At 41.2% G+C, this 9,933-nt stretch overlaps 1 pseudogene; it reads left to right on the top strand.

Moving 5' to 3' along the window:
• The first annotated feature begins 3,997 nt into the window (after window positions 1-3,997).
• Window positions 3,998-5,028, top strand: LOC109374978 (transcription elongation factor A protein 3 pseudogene; annotated as a pseudogene).
• The last annotated feature ends 4,905 nt before the right edge of the window (window positions 5,029-9,933 follow it).

Genomic DNA, 9,933 nt, shown 5'->3' with positions numbered 1-9,933 from the left:
GCGTCTTTGAATGCTAATGTTTGATGCAGCCTCATGGTGCAGTGGGGTTGGGAGGTGCAGAGGCAGCGGCCATGATGGGCCATGGTGGGCAAGAAGCCATTTGTTTCTCTGTGTAAACTCTCGTGGTTGGGATCAAGGCCTGGCAGGCAGCCCAGGAATCTATTTTCCACTGTGGGGGATTCCAGAATGCAGGGAGTGCACCAGTTATGTTAACTGTTTCGCTATTGCAACATCCACATCTGGGGTTTCCCACTTTTTCTAGCCAGATCTGGAAAACAAATCAAAGGTGACAGAAGAAGGAAAGTTTAAGGTCCAGGCTGAAAAAATGAATGAAGCAACAAGAGACAGAGGCTGGGGAGGATTCTGACTCTCTCCCTTTTGATTCCAGGAGAGGCTCGTTGTCATTATTTGTGCTGGTCTGGTCAAGAAGGGAGACAAAGCAGACTTGACCACAGGACAATGCTTGAGAATTGACCTTAGGAGCCCAGTAGCTGGGGTGGAAAGGCAGGCTGTTGTATGTGAACCACTAGCCTCAGAATCACCTTGTGCTTCATAAAGGCATCCAAGCCTCACTCTGGACCCAGGGAATCAGAATTTTGGGAGTGAGGGTAGGTGTTTATTTTAACATAGTTTCAAGGTGAGTTTCATGCACTTTGAAGTTTGGGAACTACTCATAGACTCCATGAGCAAAATGGAGAACATGGACAATAGAAGGGAAAAAAATATAGGCTCCAGAGTCAGCTAAATCCACATTTGTGCCCCATCCCTATATCACTCAGTGACTCCCATCTGTAAATGGGCTTTTGATATCCTCTGCAGAGGGTTGTTGTAAATGTTGGGTCTGCAAGTGCTTGCTACATGTCAGGTGTCCAGTAAATGCTTGTGGACTTAAATTCAGCATCTCTCAGGCCCCAGTCTTGTTTCTTGTTGAAATAGTCTCAGGTGCTCATTTACAGAGGACATTTGCAGTTGGTAGGTAGAAGGGCATGGGGAGATGTGGGGAGCTTGGATGATGTAGTAGAATTTATTATCATATTCACCAATGAATAGGCTTGAGATGGATGCGAAAATCAGGACCTCAGCTGCCTGGGACATTTGCCAACTCTAACAAGATGCATTTTAACAGGGATGGGAAAGACATTGACCTTGTACTCCACAAATTTACATGCAAACATGATGCTCTGGATAAACCCACAATGTGGCATAGCTATCAGAAAAGCGAAGGTGAACTTGGACTGCACTATTAGAGGTATAAGCTTTGGAATGAGGGAGTGAGAGATGTACTTTTCTCTCTCTGCTGGTTGGAACAGTCTTAAGGCCCTCCCACACTGTGGTTGGGAGTGGGGGAGATAGGTCTTATCTTACAGGAGAGGATATAAGGTGGTGAAATAAATCAAGATCATATATTTGAGGAGTTGTTTGGGAAGTAGAGTCGTTTACCCTAAATAAATATAAACAATGCAATTACTGTATATAGTCATCTGAAAGTACAAATTGAGGAAGTGGGCTGAAGGAACAGAATTCAGAAAAATGAATGGAAACTGCAGAGACACAGACTTCATTCAGTTCCTTATACAGAAGAATTTTAATAATAGCTGCTGTTAATGAGCCCTTCTGCCAAGTGCATCAGATTGCTTTATGTCATCAGTCCTTCAACAGCCTTGCCAAGTAGGCATTCTTTTTTCCATCTTTCAGAAGAGGAAACAGGTTCAGGAAGAGAGGAAGTGACTTGGCAGTCACACAGATCAGGATGGGTGGAGTCAAAAACTAAACTGGATCCTGAAGACTCTGCTTGCTCTACTGTGCTGGGCTGTCTGACAAGTACAGAAGCCTGAAGATGGAATGTGTTACCTTGTAAGGTATTGAGTTCCCAGTCATTGGAGGTGGCCATTTGTCAAGTATTCCATGAAAGGGATTCAATAGAAGCAGCTTGACTCTAGAATCATATGCCACCTTAGTAGCTCATTTGCTCAGATTTTCTTTTGCTGTTTCATAGACCTACTATAGTCTAAGTGCTTGTCATGGGTCCAGGTACCTGGAGTGAGGGCCCAACAAATGACAGTTCTTATTACAAGTTAAAGTCAGTTGTGATGACCTTGAAAGTTCCTCAGTCCTGAGAATGCACAGGCAGCTGTCCCCTGCTTGTCACACATGGTGAAAGCCTTCCTTTCTCTATCCTTGAGATTCCTTGGAATCACCTTTGACTTTAAGCATCTACTCAAGGTACTTACCAATTCCCAAAAGCTCACCCTTCAATCTCAAACTTGGTGTAAAGGGCTTCCCTGCTGGATTAAAGCCAGGATTACCATTGAGCATAGAAGAGGAACACCCATGGAAGTCACAGGTGTATTGCTTCTTGGAGCAGGAAAAGCATGACTTTGGATTTGAATCTAGCGTTCCTCATTGCTTGATGGAGATCTTATGTAAATCATGTAATACCTCTGAACCTCATTTTGAAAATCATTGAGTGGGATTAAAAACACCTCAAAAAACTATCCAAAATCTAGAAAGCTGTGCATATGCATAGAACTGTGCTCATGCTGAGGAAAGACCTGAAAAAACCCTAAGTTCTCACCTTTGGCTGGCCTTAAGGCACTGAGCAATCATGAATTGAAGACTAAGGTGGAGCTGTAAACACCCTAGCTGACGTTGAAGGTATGACACAACACACACGCAGAGCCCTTTGGCAAATACCGGGAGACTTATTGGTGCCAGGCATCTAAAGAAATCTTTGTCCAATCACTGTCTACCAACTAGGCTAACTGAGAATAGATTTCAGTGGTCACACATGAAAAAAAATGTAGACTTTATAGAATTATTTCAGAAAGGTCACCTAACAAACAAACAAAAAACAATAACAAGGCTTGGACAGGTGAAGAATCTGATTTTAAGAGTTGCCACATTAAATTATTTAAAATGTTCAGTTTCTAACAAAATTATGAGACATGTAAAAAAGCAAAGACATAGGGCATACATGCAGAAAAAGAAAGAGAAATCAATATAAACTATCCTTGAGGGAGTTCAGATGTTGAACTAACTACACAAAGACTTTAAATTAGATATTTTAAATACATTTAAAAACTAAACAAAATCATATCTAAATAGCTAAAGAAAAGTATGAGAATGATGTCTCACTAAATAGAGATATAGAAATTGTTAAAGACAATCAAATAGAAATTCTGAAGTTAAAAATTACAATAACTAAAATTTAAAAAATTACTAGAGGAGTTCCACAGCAGATTTGAGCATGCAGGGAAAGAATCAGGAAACACAAAGATAGATATATTGAAATAAGTCAGTCTGAGGAACAAAAGGGAAAAAAAGAATGAAAAACAAAAAAAGAACAGGATTTTGAGACTTGTGGAATACCAAAAATTTTCAGCAACATATGTGTAATGGGAAAACTGGAGCAAGAGGAGAAAGAGACAGAAGGAGAAGGAAAATATGAATCAATAATGGCCTAAAATCCCAAAATTTGATGAAAACTGTCAATTGACACATCCAGAAAGCTCAACAAACTCCAAGTAGGATACATTTAGAGATTCACACCAAGACACGGCATAATCAAACTGTCAAAAGCAAAAGACAACGGGATAATTTGAAAGCGGCAAGTGAGAAGCAACTCATCACATATAAAAGGTCCTCAAATAAGGTTAAAAGCTGATTTATCATCAAAAACTTCACAGGCCAGAAGGAAGTGGCATGATTTAGTCAAAACGCAGAAAGCAAAAACTGTCAACCAAGAATTCTATATCGGACAAAACTATCCTTCAAACATGAAGGAGAAATTAAGACATTCTCAGATAAATAAAAATTGAGAGCTATTACAGGGAGCAAACCTATCCTACAAAAACAAAACAAAACAAGACCAAAAAGAGTCCTTCAGGCTAAAATACACATTAGGCAGATACAAAAATTCACATGAAGTGACCTCATCCCCAAGGCCTGGCTGCTGCTGGCCCTGCGTCCCTCGCCCCACTGGGCCTTGTGGGCCAACATGGGCCAGAAAGAGGAGCTGCTGAGGATCACCAAAAAGCTGGAGAAGATGGTGGCCAGGAAGGGCATAGACCCCCCCCCCTCGACCTTCTGAAGAAGCTGAACAGCTGTCAGATGTCCACTCAGCTGCTCCAGACAACCAGGATTGGAGTCCCCATTACTGGGGTTTGCAAGCACTGCTCAGACAAGGAAGTGGTGTCTTTGGCCAAAGTCCTCATCAAAAACTGTAAGCAGCTGCAGGACTCCCCTGGATCCCCCAGAGGAGAAAAAGGAGAGAAAAGAGAAAAAGCAAAGGAGAAAGAAAATGGGCTTGACTGTTCCAGTTGGAAGCCAGAGGCAGGCTTTTCTCCACCAAGGAAAAAATGAGGGGACGAGCCGCAAAGGCAGGAGAGATTGTGTGGATTCCAAGACTTCGGCTACCTCCTCTGCAAAAAGGCCACCAATGGAAAGATCAAAGTGCAGCAAATAGAAAGTGGAGGCTCCCCCAAACACCCAGTAGCCCCTAGAGCCCCACATTTGCCCCCTCTGTCTGCCTCCTGGTGCCCTCCGATCTCACAGGGGACTCTGTCCGGGACATGTGTGGAGATGCTTTCAGTGGCCTTGAAGGCAGATGATGATTACAAGGACTATGGAATCAACTGTGACAAGATGGCATCAGAAATTGAAGATCATATCTACCAGGCACTCAAGAGCACAGACAGGAAGCACCTGAACCGTGTATGCAGCTGAATCAGGAACCTTAAGGACCCGGGGAACCCCGGCCCACAGTGGAACCTCAGTGGGGCCATCTCCACTGGGCTCATTGCCAGGATGACCGCAGAGGAAATGGCCAGTGACGAGCTGTGGGAATTGAGGAACGCCATGACCCAGGAGGCTACCCGTGAGCACCAGATGGCCAAGACAGGCAGCATCACCACTGACCTCTTCCAGTGCAGCCGATGCTATAACCAGGTGCAGACACACAGCGCTGATAAGCCCATGACTACCTTTCTCTTACGCAATGAAGACAGCAATCGCTGGAAGTTCTGCTGATAGAGCTGCCAGCCAGGATTTTGGTGAACAAAGTGAGGAAGAACAAAGACAAAGCACTAAACCAACGTACCCAGAGAAAAAAGAAAAATTAAAAAGAAAAAAAATTCACATGAAGAAGTAAAGAGCATCAGTAAAAGCAACTACATAGGTCAATATAAAAGACAGTATGAATGTATTTTTATTTCTATTTTTCTTTTTTGTATTTTTGTAGTTTGTTTGGATTTATTTGTATTTTCTTATTTCTATTTTTCCTCTAAGAGAAACAGTATAAGGCAATAATAATTATGAGTTGATAGACATACAATGGATAAAGATGTGATTTGTATGACAATAAGAGCAATAAAGGAGGGTTCAGGAATAAAGTTATATAGAAACAACACTTTTGTGTACTATTGAAATTAAGTTAACATGAATCCAAACTAGATCAACATATTAGTTGTAATCCCCAAAGAATGCACTAAGAAAATAAATTTTAAAAAGAATACGAAAGAAAAGACAGGGGAATATGAATGGAGCATTCGAAATATCTATTTAACACAAAAGAAACTATAGAGAAATAGAAGATCAAAAAAGACATGACACAAAGAAACAAATAACATAATTACAGATTTAAATCCTATGTTATCAGTAATTACATTAGGTGTAGATGGATTGAACACGAATTGAAAGGCTGGGTTTGGCAGGATGGACTGGAAAAACATGACCCTCAAAGAAGATATAAAAAGAAAATATACAAATGTTTAATAAACACACGAAAATATGCTGAACATCATTAGTCAATAGGGAAAAGCAAATCAAAACCATACTGATATATCCCTTGATACATACACGGGTGACTATAATCAAAACCAGATGTATGATTGCAAATGTTGATGAGAATATGAAGCAATTGGAACCCTCACACATTCCTGGTAAAATGACACAGTTACTATAGAAAATAATTTGGCTTTGTTTTATGTTTATTATTCCCACAACTGGGCTCATTCTTGGGCAAGTATTTCACTTCTACAAATGCTAAATATGGCCCAAAATCCATATTTAATAATCACCTTCCAAAGAAAGGAAGCCCCTGGGGAAGATTAGTTTGCATTCCAGTCCCACAGGGAAAGAAAGCATCTCTTCATCTCAGATGAGAAGACGGCTGTTGACTGAGATGCCTCTCCTCTCCTGCTGCTTCTTGGACTGGCCTGTGTTTACATGGACTGTGCTATTGGCACTTTCGGATTTCAGTGAGGATAAAAGTCCCTGGGCAGGGACTCTGGAGGGCATGGACAAAGCTAACCACTTCCCAGCTTCTCCACCTCCTTGCAATAAAGGTGCTTATTTAAAGGGAAGGTTGGAAACAGAGATAAACATGCACAGAGAAGACCCATGAAAACACAGGGAGAGTGTCACGTGAAGATGAGGGCAAAGATGGGGGTGATGCATCTACAAGCCAAGGAACACCGAGTTTGAGAGCAAACCACCATCGACTAAAAGAGGCGTGGAGGAGTTGCACCCCTCCAGCCCTCAGAAGGAACCAACCCAACTGACGTGTCCATCTCAGACTTCTAGCCTCCAGACTGCAGGACAATACATTTCTGATGTTTAAGCAAAAAAAAGAGAACAATTGGGCAGTTTCTCAAAACGTCAGACATAGAGTTACCATGTTACCCTGCAGTTCTATCCGAGGGAGCTACCCAAGAGAATTGAAAACATACATTCATACAAAAACATGTGCATGACTGTTCATCGCTTCCTTGTTCACAATAGCCAAAAAGTGGAAACAGCACAAAAGTCCATCAACTGATGAAAGAATAAACAACATGCAGTATATCCACACAATGGAACAAAAAAGGAATAAAGTGCCGATATATGTTACAACATGGATAAATCTTGAAAACATTATGTTCAGTGAAAGATGCCACATATAGCGTTTGAAACGCCTAGAAGCGAATCAGTAGAGACAGCAAGCAGATTTATGGTTGCCCGTGGCTGGGAACAGGGAGAGGAGTTGACTAACGGATATGGGTTTGCTTTTTAGAGTGATGACAATATTCTCAAATTAAATAGTGGTGGTGGTTGTACCGCTTTGTAAATGTACTAAAACAGAATCATACAGTCGGAAAGAGTGAATAGTATGGTGTGAATTATATCTCAATTTTTGAAAAAGTTATGAGATAACCAATGTAGATCCCTGAATATTACTTGGCACATAAGTGTTATTCAGTGAATGTTTTTTTTTTTTTCTTTTCGTCTTCCGCTGTGTGCCTTAAGACGTCAATCTGAACTGTGTGCCTCTGAGAGTGTCTGCTAGGTGGCGTCAGCTTATTGGACTGGGATCTCCGTTTCCCGAAAGCCAGATGTCTCTTTGGTCCCAGGCTCACTTTCATGGTTTACAGGCAGACGTCACCTCAGAGCTGGAAATCACACTGAGATTCTGTGGATATACTCCATTCCTCAACTCCCATGCCTGAGGGTGCTGTATCCAGAGTAGGTGTGACCTGCCCAGGCCAGACCTGGAGCCAAGCTCCTGCCGGGCACTCGAGCTTCTGCATTTAACTTCTTTGCTGTCTTCCCTTCTCTGCTTTCCTGCCTCTTCTGCCAGGATCCCCCAGGGCCCTGGTCAGAGGTCATACAGGTGGTGTGACCAGGGACCAAGCAACACTGAGAGCGGCAGTGTGGTTTGTGTCTTGGAAAATGGGTGTGTAGTGGCTCAAAAGTAAGAAAAAAAAAAAAGTGAAACCACAAACCATCTGCAACCATTCTTCAGCGCGCGGGACGTGGAAGGAAGCTGGTTATTCCACTTGGGAAACGACTTTCAGGCTCCCTGCTATTCAGCAGTTTCAGATCTTCAGGCCTCAGTGGAAAAGGAAGTGTTGGAAATAAAGAGCTCATTTCTTTCCTTGTTTTTCCTCTTTGATTTTTTGTTTTTATTTTATTCGAATATATGCCCAAAAGTTGGATTGCTGGATCGTGCCGTAGTTCTAGTTTTAATTTTTTGAGGAACCTCCATAGCGATTGAATCCATTTATTGGGTTGTCGGAAAAGTCATGACGTATTTTTTTCTGTTTTTCGTTTCAAAAATGCGTCGTGATTTTTCCAACAACACAATACATTCCCATCAAGAGTGCACAGATATGCCTTTTCACCACATCCTCGCCAACGATTGTTATCTCTTGTCTTTCTTTTTTTTTTTTTTAAACTAAGTGTAGGTCAGAGGCACTCTTGGTTTAAGGGGCCCATTCCTTGGGCCCCATCTCACTTCCTTACTTACCATTGGTGGCCATGAGCTATGCTATGATTCATTTTCCTGATTTATAAATCAGGAAACATGGATTTTATTTTCCATTTTATATGCCATCTAGGCTTTTCTCTCTGATATTTAAGATTGCTTTTATCAGTTTTGACTAAACCATTCATAGTTTTAAGTTTCCAGTGACAAAATAGATCTATGAATGACCTTTATTATTGAAAACCCTGTAAGAAAAATAATTTTATTATGGTATGAATATTTCTGGCCTTTTTTTTTTTTAACCATCAAAGCAATTCTTTTCTAATTTAGTTTTTGATAACCTGAGGTTTCTTAGGAATGTCACTATGGACTTATTACAAAATAGAGTGTACCATGAAATCTCGGTTAACCAGGAAGCCATATTCTAGTTAAGAAAGCATTAGATGTACTATACGCGCAGAGGATTGGGCTAGGGGTCAGGATACCTGACAATCTACCAGAGCACCACTGCCTGATGGAAATTCTCAGCAGAGACTCTGTTCCTTTTGTTCTAACTCTCTGTACATCGTGTCACCACTTGCCCTTCTCTTGGGTATAATCCACCAGGGTCAGCCCATGAGGAGAAGGGCCTTGGGCAAATGATTGGCCCTGATTTTCAAACAAGTGAGAAATGATTATTTTCACTGACATAGAAAGATGTTCCCGATATACTGTTAACTAAAATATCAGTTTGGAAAACAGTAAAAACACAATTTTGTAAAGGGCACACCCCAAGATGGGATTAGGGAAGGCGGCTGAGTGACAAAGGGAGACATAGGGGAAACGTAGAAGGAGATGTTGTAATAATCCAGAGATGAAGGCAGCGTGGACTAGCATACAGAAGAGAACGATAAGTACACAAATTAATGGAATTTTCATTAGTTGGATTATAGGTCACTGAGATTTTAACGTAGGTTACATTAAAAAGCTTATTTGAGCTGAACCCACCTCTTGTTCTCATGCTTCTCTCGATGATAGCCATTCTAACAGATGTGAGGCGATAGCTCACGGTGGTTTTCATTGGCATTTTCCTGATGATTAGTGGTCATGAGTATCTTTTCATGTACCTGTTGGCTAAAGGTATAAGCAACAAGCAAAAATTAATAACTGGGATGACATCAAACTATAACAACTTCTGCACAGCAAAAGAAACCATCAACAAAATGAAAAAGAAACCTGCAAAATGGGAGAAAATATTTGCAAATTATATATCTGATAAGGGGTTAATGTCAAACATATATAAAGATCTCACACAATTCAATAGCAAAAAAAAAAACACACACACACACACAAAAAAAACCCCAATCTGATTTAAAAATAGGCAAAGGAAGTGAATAGACATTTTTTCCAGAGAAGAGCTCATTTCTTGATGTAAGAACGTCAAAAGGGAACTTCATTGCTCAGAGATAACTTTTACTCTAGAGAGGCATTTTTACTAGAGAGGCATTTTTAGTTTCCATTAGTGGGTGTAAGGACTAGAAGAGGGACCCAAGGGAAGGAGGACAGAGAAGATGGAAGAAAGGGCTCTATTCGGAGGATGAACCCCATAATGTAAGGGCAGGTTGGGATCTAAGGTGAGAGCTGACCCAAGAGTGGGACCTGAAAGTGGATGTTCACTTGTTTGTTCTCCTGCATGGTGGTCCCTGAAAACT

Source organism: Hipposideros armiger, unplaced genomic scaffold (genome assembly GCF_001890085.2).
Source record: "Hipposideros armiger isolate ML-2016 unplaced genomic scaffold, ASM189008v1 scaffold_881, whole genome shotgun sequence".
Taxonomy (NCBI): Eukaryota; Metazoa; Chordata; class Mammalia; order Chiroptera; family Hipposideridae; genus Hipposideros; species Hipposideros armiger.
Note: the sequence above shows the minus strand (reverse complement) of the source record. Positions and strands in the feature narration are given on the sequence as shown.